This window comes from Spinacia oleracea, chromosome 5 (assembly GCF_020520425.1).
Source record: "Spinacia oleracea cultivar Varoflay chromosome 5, BTI_SOV_V1, whole genome shotgun sequence".
Taxonomy (NCBI): Eukaryota; Viridiplantae; Streptophyta; class Magnoliopsida; order Caryophyllales; family Amaranthaceae; genus Spinacia; species Spinacia oleracea.
This window is the reverse complement of record NC_079491.1, coordinates 123,575,425-123,592,932: the sequence shown is the minus strand read 5'-3', so window position 1 is coordinate 123,592,932 and position 17,508 is coordinate 123,575,425. Positions and strand designations below refer to the sequence as shown.

General features: G+C 36.7%; 1 long non-coding RNA gene across 1 annotated transcript; it reads left to right on the top strand.

Moving 5' to 3' along the window:
* The first annotated feature begins 16,031 nt into the window (after positions 1-16,031).
* Positions 16,032-17,231, top strand: LOC130460757 (uncharacterized). The gene is made up of 3 exons (XR_008920879.1): positions 16,032-16,096; positions 16,927-17,034; positions 17,152-17,231. It is a non-coding gene; the product is annotated as an uncharacterized lncRNA (long non-coding RNA).
* Positions 17,232-17,508: the final 277 nt, after the last annotated feature.

Below are 17,508 nucleotides of genomic sequence, written 5' to 3'. Positions count from 1 at the left end.
GCTGTGCGTGGGCCGCAAGGCCTGCGTGCGGTGCTAGCGTATTACTCGAAGTGTGTTACTCGAATCCTAAAGCGTATAGAATTCGTTTAATGATTAAATTCCTAATCCTAAAAGATAAATTAATTAAATAAGAGTTCCACTAGGATTCTAATTTAATTAATTCGTATCCTAGTAGGATTCCAATTCTCTTTCCATACCCCTATAAATATGTGGCCTGGGTTCACAATTTATAACGAGTTTTCAAGTATTCAAAGTGAGTTTTTGAGAGAAAAATTCAGTCACATACCTTGCCTAAAAGTGCCGAAATTATTAGTACCTTAAGGTCGATTCTAGTTGGTCAATCTTAAGGCGGATCCGGACGTGCTGTGGACTATCTACGGAGGGACGACACTTGGAGTCCTAAAGACTTGTTCTTGTTCGGTTCGGGCGCAGCTAGGGAAGGCACGCAACAAAGAGTATGCTTCTAAACTATGCTATATGATTATGTGTAAATAATATGTATTCCTGGCTTAATGGTTGTTTCCGCATGATTTATGAATTGTCATATGTATCATAACCTAACAGTGGTATCAGAGCCTCTTATTATTTTCATAATCTAAATTGCATGAACATGGTTAAATATTACAAATTTGCAAGAATTAAAAGGGGTGATTAATTTTCGTAATTGTTAATTAATTGCAAATTGCGTTTATTTAATTATACGTACGCAGTTTTTCGGCAGTTTCTTCGTTACTCATCCAAATCGAGTGATTTTTGTGTCAATTCCGCATGTAAAAGGCATTCTAAAATTTTGACAAAAGTAATATTTTTCGGCCGAACCCAGAATTCTCAAATTCGAAGCCTAACTATGACTTTTCGAAGGTTTTAGTTTTTCGAATGCAAAATTTCGTAAATTTAAGATGTTAAATTAAATATTTGCAATTCTTGTTGGTAAATCTTGAATTTTTGATTGACCTACTGTATATGTTTAACAAGTTTGAATGCCTAGCCTTGTTAATTATGCAATCTAATTTGTAATTATGATTAATTTGTTGAAAATTAGAATAATTTAGAATTAATTTGATTTTCATAATTAATTATAATTTAATTAGATACCTATGATTAAAAATCACCATAAAAATTGTAAATTTATGATAAATTTTAAATTTTTATGACCTAGACCTGAATCCATGTTAATCGGAAATCAATTGAATAATAAATTTTCGATTTTTCGCCCTAAAATTATGAAATTAATATTAATTTATTAATTTGTCATTAATTTTAAATATAAATTTTTTAAATTTTATGCGATTCGTTCATATAACTTGCACGCACAAAGCAATGGACGCTACGTGTTACCCTTAAGGGGTGTTGTATAGTGCGGGCATGTGACGACGAGCAAGGGAGCTCGTCGCCCATGCGACACGAATGCAATGAGCGATTTGTTCATATAACTTGCACGCACAAAGCAATGGACGAATGGGCATGGGCGAAGGCAAGGCACGGCAGTCGCGTGTGGGAAGCAAGCGAGCTGCGCCACAACGCGCACTGCCTCGCGCAAGCGCGCGCAGCGAGCTCAAGCTCGCGTGCCACGAGTGCTGCGCCCAGCGTCGATGCCGCGCGCAGCGAGCGCTGGCTCGCACGAAGCGAGCGCTAGCAAGCGCGCACAGCATGCGCTGGCGAGCGCACGAAGCGAGCGCTGGCCCGCGTGCAGCGAGCGCCAGCGAGCGAACGCAGCGAGCGATGGCTCGCGTGCATCGAGCGCTGGCGCGCGCGCAGCTAGCACATGCTCGCGTGCATCGAGCGCTGGCGCGCGCGCAGCGAGCACCAGCTCGCGCGATGGCTTGCGAAGGGTAGAAGCAGCAGCTATGCGACGCAGCGCATGGGCTGCGCGCACATGGCCAGCGATGGTTGTGTGCGTGTGGCCCATGGGCGTGCGATGCGTAAGGTTGTTGCGTTACGATTAGATCGTTTTGAAATTTTAATTTGAAATTTTCAGTTTACATAATTTTAATTAATTTTAAAATTAATAATTTAAATTATTTTCTTGGATTTTAATTTTGAATATTGTAATTATAATAAATTTTATTTATTCTAATTATTTTACTAAAATTAAAATCATGAATTAATTTAAATACGACTGAAATTAAATTAAACTTTGTGGATTCAATTATAAATTTATATGAGCTTTAAATTTTAATTAAATTTGTATGTTTCCGGTTAGACTAGAAATACATTTTTATGTTTAAAATTAGTAAAGCATATGAATTTATTGGTTTAAGTGGGAGCCCTTTTAGTCATAAACTCTTGATTTGGTCTACAAAACCTTAAGGTTAAAACAACTTGATTAGAATTAATAAGGACTGAATAATTGGTAGATTATTGGTGCCCTTGATTAATTGCTGCAAATGTTTACGTGATGCATAATGTGTTTTACTAACCAGCTATGTGGGCCATTCATAATAATGAATGGGTGAATGGTATATATTGTATATGTACTGTTTTGCAGGTTATGAAGTGACTAGTATGGCCCAAATAGGATAGAAAATATGGTCTGCGTACCATTAATTTGAATGTAATTGGTCTAAAGTACCAAAGTCGTTTTTTAATTCAAATATGGTCTGCGTACCATCAAATAGTTGTAATTAGTTTTAATTATAGCTTATCCTATTTGAAGAAAATGGTGCCTCCCACGGAGATTTTCAAGACGGACTTTGAAGTTAAAGCTTCAAGATGAAGTCGGGCCATACTAGATCACACTTATCTTATGCATGTTTTAAGTTATTTATTGCTTTTAAATATGTCTTAAAATGCATGAGATCAAAAGCTTGATTATGTTGCATGATTAAGGATTTTAGTTCACTTAAAATCTAACCAACATAGTAAGAGCCTTAAGTTCCAAACTTAAAAATTGAGTTAAAAGGTGCCATGCCAAAATATACACTTGCTTGGATATCCTTTACATCAATCTAGTAATAGTTTTCGCTCAGCGAGGTGTTACTTATTGGTCCTAAAGGGGCAAGGTACACAAATAATTGTGAGTACATGTTAGTTTTGGTGAAACTCAACGATATAAGTAAGTCCTTTTATGTCGTGGCAAAATCGATAGGTTTACCTAATAAGTTCTTAGACGTACCTATCAACCAAGAGTAGTTTCTAGACTATTAGCAAAAGGCTTTTGCTTACCTAAGATGTTTTAGGATTAAGTCGACAAACTGTGCTTAGTTCTTCAATGATTTTAGGATCTTGGAATCATTTTATTCACACCTGCCGGAACAATAAATTCGAATAAAATGCTAATAACTTGTGAAATTGCATGATTGCTTTGATTTTCAAGTTATTATTCATGATAAATGTTTAGACTTCGCATGCTTCAATGTATGTTTTAATTATTGTTTATAATTAAATATCTTGCACTGCAATAAATCCTTTAAGAAAGGTAACAGTAAATTTCCTCGATTGGTAGTGAATCCAAGAACGATTCACGAAAATGAGAGAAAGTGAGCAATTTAAAATGTACGTTTCTTTTAGCGACTTTTATGGTTGTTTTCGAATATCAAAATCGAATGGCAAACCAATTGGTGCTTGTGAATTCAAAATACAATGTAGTTTTGAGATCATAAAGCATTGAGTTTAATACGCTCAGCTTTACCAATGGTTAACAACCTAATATCTTTGTCCATTTAATTCTCGAATGAGTCTAGTCCCTAGACATTCGAATAGATCGATGCTTAGAGAACTTTAGAAGCTTCTGGTAAGATCATCTAGTTGAAACAAAATATTCAACATAAATTAAAATGGTAAAGAACCTTGTTGGTGACATTGGACATGTCTAACAAAGTATAAAAGTCAACACTAAAGAATTCAACTCTTAAGACTATAAGAAAGGGTACAAGAAATAGGAAAACGAGGAACAAATGAAAGGAATTTACGATTCCGTTTCTACCTATAAATTTATGTTTAAAGAGAAGTGACCTAGCAATCAAACTTCCTTGGTATCATATACCGCTTGAGGTTCTTACTTCGGTAATAACTCAAACAATGGAAGCTAGGATACACTAATGACCTACAAGTGGGAAATGAAGCATGGCAATGCTACATTAGTTGTAGGGTCATCTAGTTTGTTTTAAGTCCTTTCAAAGGCTGGAACTAAATGGCTATTTTGTTCCATAATCAGCATACCTAAATTTCTGCTTCAAACACAGAAAGACTCACATTCAGAAGAACAAAAACAATGCTTGTTTGTTTGTTTATTTGAATGAAATGGTCATTTACGGAATGAGTCAATATGCTTGATTAAAACAAACAACTCTTTAAAGAACTTTACTAGGTTCAAATCAACCCCTTGATTTGAGTTCCACTAATCTTTGGCATTGTTGCTTAGACCATATCAACAAGTTAACATTCAAAAGCTCTATTTTAATGGACTTTTGAAAGTTGGTTGATTTCTAGATCAACTTAAGACAAGCTAGTCTTACTTGTTGAAAGTAACAAAAGATATGAACTATTGTTAGAACGCCTAGACGATAGAGTTCAAAGCTAAAGAAAGATTTTATGACTTTATTATTTCACATGGATTTGAGTGAATATAGGTTTATTGACTCAAATGTGATATAAGTTGAATCTGTTTGGGTAGTTCCAAGATTCAGAAGTATAAAATCCACTTGGCAAGAAATCATAAAGATCTAGGTTAGATCATGTTGATGATTACTTGAGACCAAATATGATCATCAATGATTGTGTGTTGTAATTTCACAATCTAGGTCCATAAGATATGGCATATCGTAGTTGGAATAATCGAAGTCAATTAGTACTTGATTCGATCAATGATGAATCATAAAGACTTTTCCTATAATTTCTAAAACAAAATGCTCAACTACCACCAAACTAAACCAAATTCGTCAAAGCTATTGAAAAGTAATTTCAGGATATCTTTTCAATTATATATATCTAAAGAGTTGCTAAACTCAGTGGGAGCTTAGTGTTTGTTATTCAACAAACTAAGGCCCAAGTCTAGATATATGTTTCATTGTGATTTATTCAAATGAGACACAAGGGTATTGTTTCTACCACGAATTTTTGAGAACATAATGTTTGTTTGCTCGAAATAATGTCCTTTTGGAGATTCGTTTCCAAAATGACAAGTCGGAGAAAATAGACCTCGAAAGTCTTCAAGGCGAACAACAAACATAAACGGACATTCCGGAGGCTTTTCGAAGTGCTTCAGAAAATCCGAACTTATTCTGTAAGGACTTTACAAGTGGCTTTAAAGAATAGACATCTCTTAGAAGACTTTACAAGTGCTTCAAGGAGAATAGAATATTCAAAGGACTCTCAAAGTGCCTGTTGATATTCTATTGTTTGATGTTCTATACCCAAGTAGGCATAGAGTTCAAGTCACTGGAACTATGAGATTCTTCTATTAGATAGTAAAGAAACATAGAGTTCTGGTCAATGAAACTATGATATTCTTCTATTAGATAGTGAAGAAACCTACAACTTGCAGTCAAACTATTATCATGTAAATTAATGAGTTTGTGACCTGTAAGAAAGCTATGACGAAACCCAAATTCCCTAAAATGGTTAGAGGCCATATATAGACTCAAATGTTTAATGGTTAGAGGCCATAAAACATACTCAATGTTTTGATGACAAAATTAAAATTTTGTTGATTTGCAAGAATAGTTTCACACCTATTGGTTGCAAGTTTGTTTTAAGGATAAAAACCATCAAACATGGAATTGTGTTCACACACAAAGCTAGATTAGTTGCTAAAGGTTACAAGCAAATTCATGACATGGATTGTGTTGAAACCTCATGCATAATCGTAATGCTCAAGTCTATATTCAAGCAATGATTGCATATTGGTACATATAGCAATTGGATGACAAAACGTATTCCTCAATCAAATGTTGGAATAAACTATGTACATGGTATGTCATAGGATTTGTGGATCCAAATAAATGCTTGAAAAGAAAAGCTAGCTTATAAAATCTAAGTACAGATTTAAGCAAGCAATTGGGAATTGGAACTGTATTTTAAGTGAAGCTAATAAGCATTTTAGTTTCATAAAATATACATGATTCTTATAGATATATAAGAAGTTTAGTGGGAGTACTTAAAACTTAATTGGTCCTATGTGTATTACACACATATCTCTCTATTGTGAAACAACATTCAAATGCTAATGACTTAGATTTGAAATTATTCATCAATGATGGACCATGGCGAAACTTAGTACATACTGGGTATTAAGATCTATTTACAAAGATCTTATGATATTGTTTTGGATTAAGTAATGGCATTTACTAAATCAAACACGAAAGTCTCCATTGGAGATATTCGACCCATGTGAATAAATCTAAGTAAAGGATGTTTGAACTATGTATAAGCATTTACTAAGTTAAACATCAAAGGATCTAAATAAGATTCTTAACCTATATTATATGTCAAAGAATTTAGCTGAATTTAGTATCTACTGAAACTAGATAAGCTAAAGTTACATGAATAGAATTCAATTGGGAATTATTCTGCAAAAGAATTTATCATGTATGATATAATATGAGGATCGCCAAAAACGTATCGTATGACTTTAGCCATGACGAACATATACCAATCTCTATTGATCTAAGTAAAGATCAACTATATTGAGATCAAGAATACTTATGGTACTTGAAAAGGTACATAGGAATAGTTCTTGATTCAAGGAAATAAAGATATGCTAAATATTGATGCTACACGCATAAACACTGGCAAAGGATCAAGCGAGACCCTTTGGAGTTAACCATTGACAAGGACGAGCTAAAGAGCATCGTGTTTCGAAATGGCAACATGGATTGGAGACCATGAGTTGTTGCGTGGGAAATTAAAATATTAATTTCTATGTTCTAAGATACAGCTGGAAAGTCTTCCACATATCTGTGAACTGCTTGGATAAGCAAATCCAAACAAAGCATCACTAGCAACCTAAAAAGTTGAAGTAAAAGTACTTATTGCCTAAGAAGCAATAAAACAGGGTTGTTTAAAGTTCTTCACTGAACTTGGGTAGATCACCTATCTGCTGGCTTGATGGTTCTTCATTGAAAAATGCGTAGAACCACTCTTGAAGCAAGAAAAACGTCTGCTAACTTGATGGTTCTTCATTGCAAAATGAGTAAAACCACCATCGAAGTAAGAAAAGACTAGATCACATAATAAACAAACTCGAAAAGATCTTATCATCATATCTCGAAGAACATTCGATGAAAAGGATATTAAGATTGGCAAAGCATGATAACTAAACCTATGCAACAAGTGAGAAGCAACACTCACGTTGTAGCACTGGAAATCAAGCATAGCTTTGAATTCCATGAATTGTTTTAGAAGATGGGTTTGAGGCCCATGGTTATAAAACATTGGGGTTGAACATTTATCATATATGAAATGTATTTTCATATTCCATTTAATCTTGGTTTAGTATTAAATGATGAGTCCCTTCAAATTTGACGATATATTCAAGATAGACTGTCAGGACCAGTCCTGTGACTAAGAAATGTCTATCAAGTGAACTTGAATGTCAAAGGTTGAAAATGGTCCCTAGTCGGAGTTTTCTATAAAATTGGACGCATAGAAAATGTTAGACGACTAGAATGCAAGATGACTAGTGGTTCTGTTTCTTGAACTATGTGGACATGGCAATGTCATAATCATTTGCATAGATACTTACTTTGGGAAGACTAGTATCGGACAAGACCTATGAAACTTTACTGTAAGAGATGAAAATCTGTCATAAGTAAATTTCATTAAAATTATTAGACACTAAATCCTCAATACCTGAGTGATTTGAGATTACTTGTTTGAGAACTGGTTGCTTTGACGTTGACCAACCGTCACACCATAAAAGGAGGCTATAAAGGCAACGCTCAGGTAATCACCTATCAAACGAAGTCTAATCTCAAGATCGCAAGATTGGGATTGTCCTCCCATAAATCGGGATGAGATGCTTAAAAGTTGTACAAGGCCACTCGGAGAGCTAGAAACTGTGAAATGCATGGCCGTGCTCGGATGAATCATAGGCTATGATTATCTGTTTATTTGATCAGTTGAACTCTGAAACCGAGGAACACCTCTGGACATAATAAGGATGACAACTCTTACCTTATGTTCAAGAGCAAGCATCGAGCGACAAAGGAATTAGGAAATGCACACTTGTCCCTAAGGACAAGTGGGAGACTGAAGGAAATAATGCCCTTGGTCCAAGTATGCATTCAATGTTAAGTCTAATAAATGCGGTTCAGTATTAATTAACAAGTTAATAATTCAGTGAGATCAAGTGAGCTGAATGCCTGGCTAGTGGCCGCTTCAGTTCAAGTGGAATTAATGATATTAATCCACAGCTTACTCTTGACTGAACCCGTAGGGTCACACAAATAGTACGTAAACGGATCAAGTATTTAATGGCATTAAATACTCCATCTATGGATATTCGGAATCGACGGATCTTGGTTCCAGTGGGAGCTGAGATCGTCAAAGGCAAGCAAATGAATACTCCGGAAACGATGATATTGCCGGAAACGGAAATATGGATCGTATCGGAAATATAAATATTATCCAAGTCGTAGATGTTGCCGGAAACGGAAACATGGTACGTATCGGAAAATATTATCGGAAATAGAAATATTGCCGGAATCGGAAATATTGCCGGAAACGGAAATATTGTCAGAATCGGAAATATTATCGGAATCGGAAAATAATTCCGGAAACGGAAATATTAAATATTTGTTCGAAACGGAAATTAATTCCGGAATCGGAAATATTAAATATTGTTCGTATCGGAAATGAATTCCGGAATCGAGAATTTAATCGGAAGCGTATCGTACGAATTAGCATCGGACGAGGCCTGCCAGACGAAGGCCCAGCACGAAGCCGGGCCATCGCCCAACAAGCCAAGCGCAACAACCACACGCCAAGCATGCGACCAGGCCCAGCGCAAAAGCCAGGCCCAGCCGAAGCTTGGGCGCGCGCGGGGGGCTGCGACGAGTGGGCTGGGGCTGTGCGTGGGCCGCAAGGCCTGCGTGCGGTGCTAGCGTATTACTCGAAGTGTGTTACTCGAATCCTAAAGCGTATAGAATTCGTTTAATGATTAAATTCCTAATCCTAAAAGATAAATTAATTAAATAAGAGTTACACTAGGATTCTAATTTAATTAATTCGTATCCTAGTAGGATTCCAATTCTCTTTCCATACCCCTATAAATATGTGGCCTGGGTTCACAATTTATAACGAGTTTTCAAGTATTCAAAGTGAGTTTTTGAGAGAAAAATTCAGTCACATACCTTGCCTAAAAGTGCCGAAATTATTAGTACCTTAAGGGCGATTCTAGTTGGTCAATCTTAAGGCGGATCCGGACGTGTTGTGGACTATCTACGGAGGGACGACACTTGGAGTCCTAAAGACTTGTTCTTGTTCGGTTCGGGCGCAGCTAGGGAAGGCACGCAACAAAGAGTATGCTTCTAAACTATGCTATATGATTATGTGTAAATAATATGTATTCCTGGCTTAATGGTTGTTTCCGCATGATTTATGAATTGTCATATGTATCATAACCTAACAACCATGTTTAGCAAGGTTCTGTTCCTCCGTTCCGACACACCGTTTCATTGTGGTGTTCCAGGAGGAGTCAATTCTGATAGAATTCCACATTCTTTCAGATGGTCATCAAATTCATAGCTCAGATATTCACCGCCTCTATCAGACCGCAGTGCCTTAATCTTCTTGCCTAATTGATTCTCTACTTCACTCTGAAATTCCTTGAATTTGTCAAAGGATTCAGACTTATGCTTCATTAGGTAGACATAACCATATCTACTGAAGTCATCAGTGAAAGTGATAAAGTAGCTGAAACCACCTCTAGCATTTGTACTCATTGGTCCACATACATCTGTATGGATTAAACCCAATAGTTCATTTGCTCTTTCTCCAACTTTAGAGAAAGGTTGCTTTGTCATTTTGCCAAGTAAACATGATTCGCATTTACCATAATCCTCTAAGTCAAATGGTTCTAGAATTCCTTCCTTTTGAAGTCTTTCTAAGCGTTTCAAGTTTATATGGCCTAATCGACAATGCCACAGATAGGTGAGATTTGAATCATCCTTTTTGGCCTTTTTGGTATTTATGTTATATACTTGTTTGTCGTGATCTAATAAATAAAGTCCATTGACTAATCTAGCAGATCCATAAAACATCTCTTTAAAATAAAACGAACAACTATTGTCTTTTATTAAAAAGGAAAATCCCTTTGCATCTAAGCAAGAAACTGAAATGATGTTTTTAGTAAGACTTGGAACATGGAAACACTCTTCCAGTTCCAAAACTAGCCCGGAGGGCAACGACAAATAATAAGTTCCTACAGCTAATGCAGTAATCCGTGCTCCATTTCCCACTCGTAGGTCGACTTCACCCTTGCTTAACTTTCTACTTCTTCTTAGTCCCTGTGGATTGGAACATAAGTGTGAGCCACAACCTGTATCTAATACCCAAGAAGTTGAATTAGCAAGTATACAGTCTATAACGAAAATACCTGAAGATGGAACGACTGTTCCGTTCTTCTGATCTTCCTTTAGCTTTGGACATTCTCTTTTGTAATGGCCTATTCCATCACAATAAAGACAGCTTGATGTGGACTTGTCCTGTTTTGATTTAGCATCGCCCTTGGACTTTCCACTTTTCTTGAACGGTCTCTTTTTAGCCTTGAGTAAAACTTTGGCTTCACAGTCCAGTATTATTTCAGCCTTTCTGACAAGGTGAACAAATTCTGCAACTGTTTCTTCTCTTGGTTCACTTAGGTATAGTTGCTTGAAGCGACCAAACCCACTGTGTAGTGAATTGAGCAAGATAGAGACTGCCATCCTTTCGCTTATTGGTGTTCCTAGTAGACTTAGGCGATCAAAGTATGAACGCATAAGATCCACATGGAACCTCAGTGGGACGCCTACCCTCTGTTTAGTGCGAAGGAGCTGAACATGTGTTTCTTGGACTTCCATCCTATAACACCTGTTGGGAGAACTAACCTTTAGACCAGACATTGATTCAATCAACTCATGGACGTTCAGGTCCCTGTCCTCCGTGCTTCCACGACAGATATCCCTCAGATTCTTGATGAGCGAAAAAGGTTCATAGGCTACAAACCTTCTAGCCCAATCATCAGGGATATTGTTCAGCATGAGACTCATAACCTTTTTGAGATCCGCATCCCAGGCGTAAAATCTCTCAGGGGTCATGTCTCTGGCATAGTAGCTTGGCATGGGATGTGATAGTACATACTCAAGTCCATTGAGTTTGACTATTTCAACTAGCTTAGCTTCCCATTCAAGAAAATTTGCCAGGTTCAGCTTGACCATAAGCTCAGAACCCATGATGATGTTTTGATTATTGTTTGCCATATTTAAAACTACAATTGAAAAGAATAAACAAATAAATAACCATTCACAGTTTCTCTTAATAAACTTAAATTCTAGCATACATGCATAATTCAATGTTCATTAAGCATTTTATTCAAGTTATGTGTTCCGGCAGGTGTGAATAAAATGATTCCAAGATCCTAAAATCATTGAAGAACTAAGCACAGTTTGTCGACTTAATCCTAAAACATCTTAGGTAAGCAAAAGCCTTTTGCTAATAGTCTAGAAACTATTCTTGGTTGATAGGTACGTCTAAGAACTTATTAGGTAAACCTATCGATTTTGCCACGACATAAAAGGACTCCTTACTTATATCGTTGAGTTTCACCAAAACTAACATGTACTCACAATTATTTGTGTACCTTGCCCCTTTAGGACCAATAAGTAACACCTCGCTGAGCGAAAACTATTACTAGATTGATGTAAAGGATATCCAAGCAAGTGTATATTTTGGCATGGCACCTTTTAACTCAATTTTTTTTTAAGTTTGGAACTTAAGGCTCTTACTATGTTGGTTAGATTTTAAGTGAACTAAAATCCTTAATCATGCAACATAATCAAGCTTTTGATCTCATGCATTTTAAGACATATTTAAAAGCAATAAATAACTTAAAACATGCATAAGATAAATGTGATCTAGTATGGCCCGACTTCATCTTGAAGCTTTAACTTCAAAGTCCGTCTTGAAAATCTCCGTGGGAGGCACCATTTTCTTCAAATAGAATAAGCTATAATTAAAACTAATTACAACTATTTGATGGTACGCAGACCATATTTGAATTGAAAAACAACTTTGGTACTTTAGACCAATTACATTCAAATTAATGGTACGCAGACCATATTTTCTATCCTATTTGGGCCATACTAGTCACTTCATAACCTGCAAAACAGTACATATACAATATATACCATTCACCCATTCATTATCATGAATGGCCCACATAGCTGGTTAGTAAAACACATTATGCATCACGTAAACATTTGCAGCAATTAATCAAGGGCACCAATAATCTACCAATTATTCAGTCCTTATTAATTCTAATCAAGTTGTTTTAACCTTAAGGATTTGTAGACCTAATCAAGAGTATATGACTAAAAAGGGCTCCCACTTAAACCAATAAATTCATATGCTTTACTAATTTTAAACATAAAAATGTATTTCTAGTCTAACCGGAAACATACAAATTTAATTAAAATTTAAAGCTCATATAAATTTATAATTGAATCCAAAAAGTTTAATTTAATTTCAGTCGTATTTAAATTAATTCACGATTTTAATTTTAGTAAAATAATTAGAATAAATAAAATTTATTATAATTACAATATTCAAAATTAAAATCCAAGAAAATAATTTAAATTATCAATTTTAAAATTAATTAAAATTACGTAAACTGAAAATTTCAAATTAAAATTTCAAAACGATCTAATCGCAACGCAACAATCCCACGCAACGCACGCCCATGGGCCACACGCACACAGCCATCGCTGGCCATGTGCGCGCAGCCCATGCGCTGCCTCGCATCGCTGCTGCTAACCATCGCAAGGCATCACGCGAGCTGGTGCTCGCTGCGCGCGCCAGCACTCGACGCACGAGCATGCTGCCGCAGCCCATCGCTGGGCGCAGCGCTCGTCGCACGTCGCAACACGCACCCGCAGCCCATCGCTGGGCGCAGCGCTCGTCGCACGCACAACAAGCACTCGCACGCCATCGCTGGGCGCAGCGCTCGTCGCACGCACAATAGCGCTCGCACGCACCATCGCTGGGCGCAGCGCTCGTCGCACGCATAATAGCGCTCGCTGCGCGCGAGCGATCGATGCTTGGCGCAGCACTCGTGGCACGCGAGCTTACGCTCGCTGCGCGCGAGGCTCCGCACGCGTACGCGAGGCAGTGCGCGCTGTGGCGCAGCTCGCTTGCTGCCCACACACGACTGCTCGTGCCTTGCCCTCGCCCTCGCCCATTCGCCCATCGCACACAGCCCACGACACAAGGCAGGGCTGCTGCCTTGTGCTCGTGCACCATGGCCTTGCTCATTGCTTTCGTACCGCATGGGCGACGAGCTCCCTTGCTCGTCGTCACATGCCCGCACTATACAACACCCCTTAAGGGTAACACGTAGCGTCCATTGCTTTGTGCGTGCAAGTTATATGAGCGAATCGCATAAAAATTTAAAATTTATATTCAAAATTAATGACAAATTAATAAATAATATTAATTTCATAATTTTAGGGCGAAAAATTGAAAATTTATTATTCAATTGATTTCCGATTAACATGGATTCAAGTCTAGGTCATAAAAATTTAAAATTTAACATAAATTTACAATTTTTATGGTGGTTTTTAATCATAGGTATCTAATTAAATTATAATTAATTATGAAAATCAAATTAATTCTAAATTATTCTAATTTTCAACAAATTAATCATAATTACAAATTAGATTGCATAATTAACAAGGCTAGGCATTCAAACTTGTTAAACATATACAGTAGGTCAATCAAAAATTCAAGATTTATCAACAAGAATCGCAAATATTTAATTTAACATCTTAAATTTACGAAATTTTGCATTCGAAAAACTAAAACCTCCGAAAAGTCATAGTTAGGCTTCGAATTTGAGAATTCTGGGTTCGGCCGAAAAAGAATATTTTTGTCAAAATTTTAGAACGCCTTTTACATGCGGATTTGACACAAAAATCACTCGATTTGGATGAGTAACGAAGAAACTGCCGAAAAACTGCGTACATATAATTAAATAAACGCAATTTGCAATTAATTAACAATTACGAAAATTAATCACCCCTTTTAATTCTTGCAAATTTGTAATATTTAACCATGTTCATGCAATTTAGATTATGAAAATAATAAGAGGCTCTGATACCACTGTTAGGTTATGATACATATGACAATTCATAAATCATGCGGAAAAAAACCATAAAGCCAGGAAAACATATTATTTACACATAATCATTTAGCATAGTTTAGATGCATACTCTTTGTTGCGTGCCCTCCCTAGCTGCGCCCGAACCGAACAAGAAAAAGTCTTTAGGACTCCAAGTGTCGTCCCTCCGTAGATAGTCCACAGCACGTCCGGATCCGCCTTAAGATTGACCAACTAGAATCGCCCTTAAGGTTCTACTTATTTTCGGCTAAATGGGCAAGAATTATGGCTGATTTTTGTGCTTAAAAATCCTAGTTTTGAATACTTGAAAACTTATGTATAAACAATGACCCTAGGCCCTTATTTATAGAGGTATGGAAAGAGAATTGGAATCCTATTAGGATACTAATTTATTTAATTAGAATCCTGCTAGGACTCTATTTAAATAAACTTTATCTAATAGGTTTAGGATTTAATCTTTTATTGAATCCCGATAGCTTTAGGATTCGCACACGAGCATCGCACGAGCACCGTACACCCGCGCAGGCCTTGCGGCCCACGCTGAGCGCACAGCGCTCGGCCCACGCTACTATCCGCGCGCGCCCATGGCTTCGGCTGGGCCTGGCTTGCGCTGGGCCTGGTCGAGGCTTTGGCGTGTGTTGGTGATGCGTGTGGCTTGCTGGGCGATGGCCTGGCTTCGTGCTGGGCCTTCGTCTAGCGAGCCTCGTCCGATGCTAATTCGTACGATACGCTTTCGATTAAATTCCCGATTCCGGAATTTATTTCTGATTCCGATAATATTTCCGTTTCTGACAATATTTCCGTTTCCGGCAATATTTCTGATTCCGGCAATATTTCCATTTCCGATAATATTTTCCGATACGTACCATGTTTCCGTTTCCGGCAACATCTACGACTTGGATAATATTTATATTTCCGATACGATCCATATTTCCGTTTCCGGCAATATCATCGTTTCCGGAGTATTCATTTCTTGCCTGTGACGATCTCAGCTCCCACTGAAACCAAGATCCGTCGATTCCGAATATCCATAGATGGAGTATTTAATGCCATTAAATACTTGATCCGTTTACGTACTATTTGTGTGACCCTACGGGTTCAGTCAAGAGTAAACTGTGGATTAATATCATTAATTCCACTTGAACTGAAGCGGCCTCTAGCTAGGCATTCAGCTCACTTGATCTCACTGAATTATTAACTTGTTAATTAATACTGAACCGCATTTATCAGACTTAACATTGAATGCATACTTGGACCAAGGGCATTATTTCCTTCAGGGGAGGCGTCTAAAGGAGAAATCCCAGTCAGTGAAGGGCAAAGTGAGGGTCCTGCTGCTGGTGTTTCTGCTCCGTTGAGCAAGAATGATCAGAGGTCTTCAGTTTTACAGGCGAATCCTGTATTTTCTATGAAAACTGGTGGTATACAAGCAGAAAATGTTAGTGATATGGGAATGTGATTTCATGTTGTCTTAATTTGGTTTTATTTTGTTGAATATCCTGTGATATGGTTTCTTGGAATTGTATGTTAGGGAATTGATCAACTAAGTGAAGGAGGTTTTGTATTTTCCGATAATCGGAACCCATCGTTCACCAAAGTCGTCCGATAATTGGGTGTTTTTGTTGGTCTTTTTGGTAATTTGTTTGATATTGATGGAGTTTGTTCTATTGAATGGAGAAATTTCAGAAATTTGGGTTGATTTGGATCATGATGGTCGGATTGGTGGTGCCGAAGCCCGTCACTTTTTTTCAAGGATCTGGCTTGAATAAACAAGTTCTTGCCCAGGTTTTGCTCCTTTGCACTACTACCTTTTTAAGGTTTAATATTGAAAGTTTGATAAGATGTAATTTCCAGGGCATTTCTGTGAATTGGGATTGTTTGTTCATAATGTGATGCTGAATTTTCGTTGTTTTACCAAAGATTCCAAGTTATTATTCAAAACTTGGATCTTAGTTGTTTTTAGAATTTGATTAAAATGTGTAAGATTGTGATTGTGTTCTGATTGTCAGGTAATTATTAAATTCTTTTTTTGTTAATCTGATTTCGAAATTTTCATATAATACTTCAATTGATTGATTTCAATTGATTTTGGATTAAATTACATTAAATAGCTAGACATAAATTCAATCTCAATTTAGTAACTTAAATTTGATTTGGAGTTAACCTTTCTGTCTATTTCCTCCAACTTAAAGATTTTTCGGTTTAAATTTGATTGATTTGGGTACACCTAATATTTGTAGTTTGATTGATTTGGTTATGTGTCAATAGCTTGATTGAGTTTGTAGTTCACATTTGTGATGTTCTGGTGATTGGGGTATTAATTTTATGCATCTGAAATAATTGTAGAATGCTAAATTTGTTTTTTCTGTCTTGGGTAACCTGTCTCACGACTCTGGTGGTTGTCAAGCTCTTAGTAGTAGGCTGGGAGAAGACAGCTTCATATTGAAGTGGTGTAGGATAATGAGAAGTTAGTTCAAGACTTTCCTGTGTAATTGTTTCTGCTTGATTATTTTGAATTAGGAGTGAGTTATCGTCTTACTTTTGTTGTCTGATTTGGCTGAGTGGATGAAATTTATTATCACAATTAATTAATATCATTATATTGTTTTGTTTAGGTACCCGTTATGGTGCTAATCTGCGTAAGCAGATTAAGAAGATGGAGGTGAGTCAACACAACAAGTACTTTTATGCGTGGAAATGCTTCTTCTGCTCTATGTTCTGAGGTATTAGGAGTACTTAGTTTGATTCAAATTCATCCCTTTCGAATATTTCCTTCACATTGTAATTTAATGTTTATGACAATGTCACTTAATAGAGATATCTTTTGGTCTAATTGTCAGTATTTCAACAGCAAACCCTATGCGTGCGATCCATCAACTTTTCCAATATATCCACCTAACAAAGAAATTGATGCAAAAGGTTGTGATGATGCTAGAAGGTAATGTTTTCTTCTTAATTTCACCCTTTGATAAGGAGTTAGACAGTACTCTTAAACATTCAACTATGATATATGCCTTTAAAGCTCCCTTTTTTGGGCCGTTTGTTTTTATTTTTCCCTTAATTTTTAGTTTGAGTTATAAATTTGAGGAATTATTTGATTTTAATTGATCATTTTATTATGCAGTAATACTTCAGAGATGAACGATTTGAAAGCTTGGGCAAAGCTGCTTGATATTATTCTTTCAAAGGTTAATTCT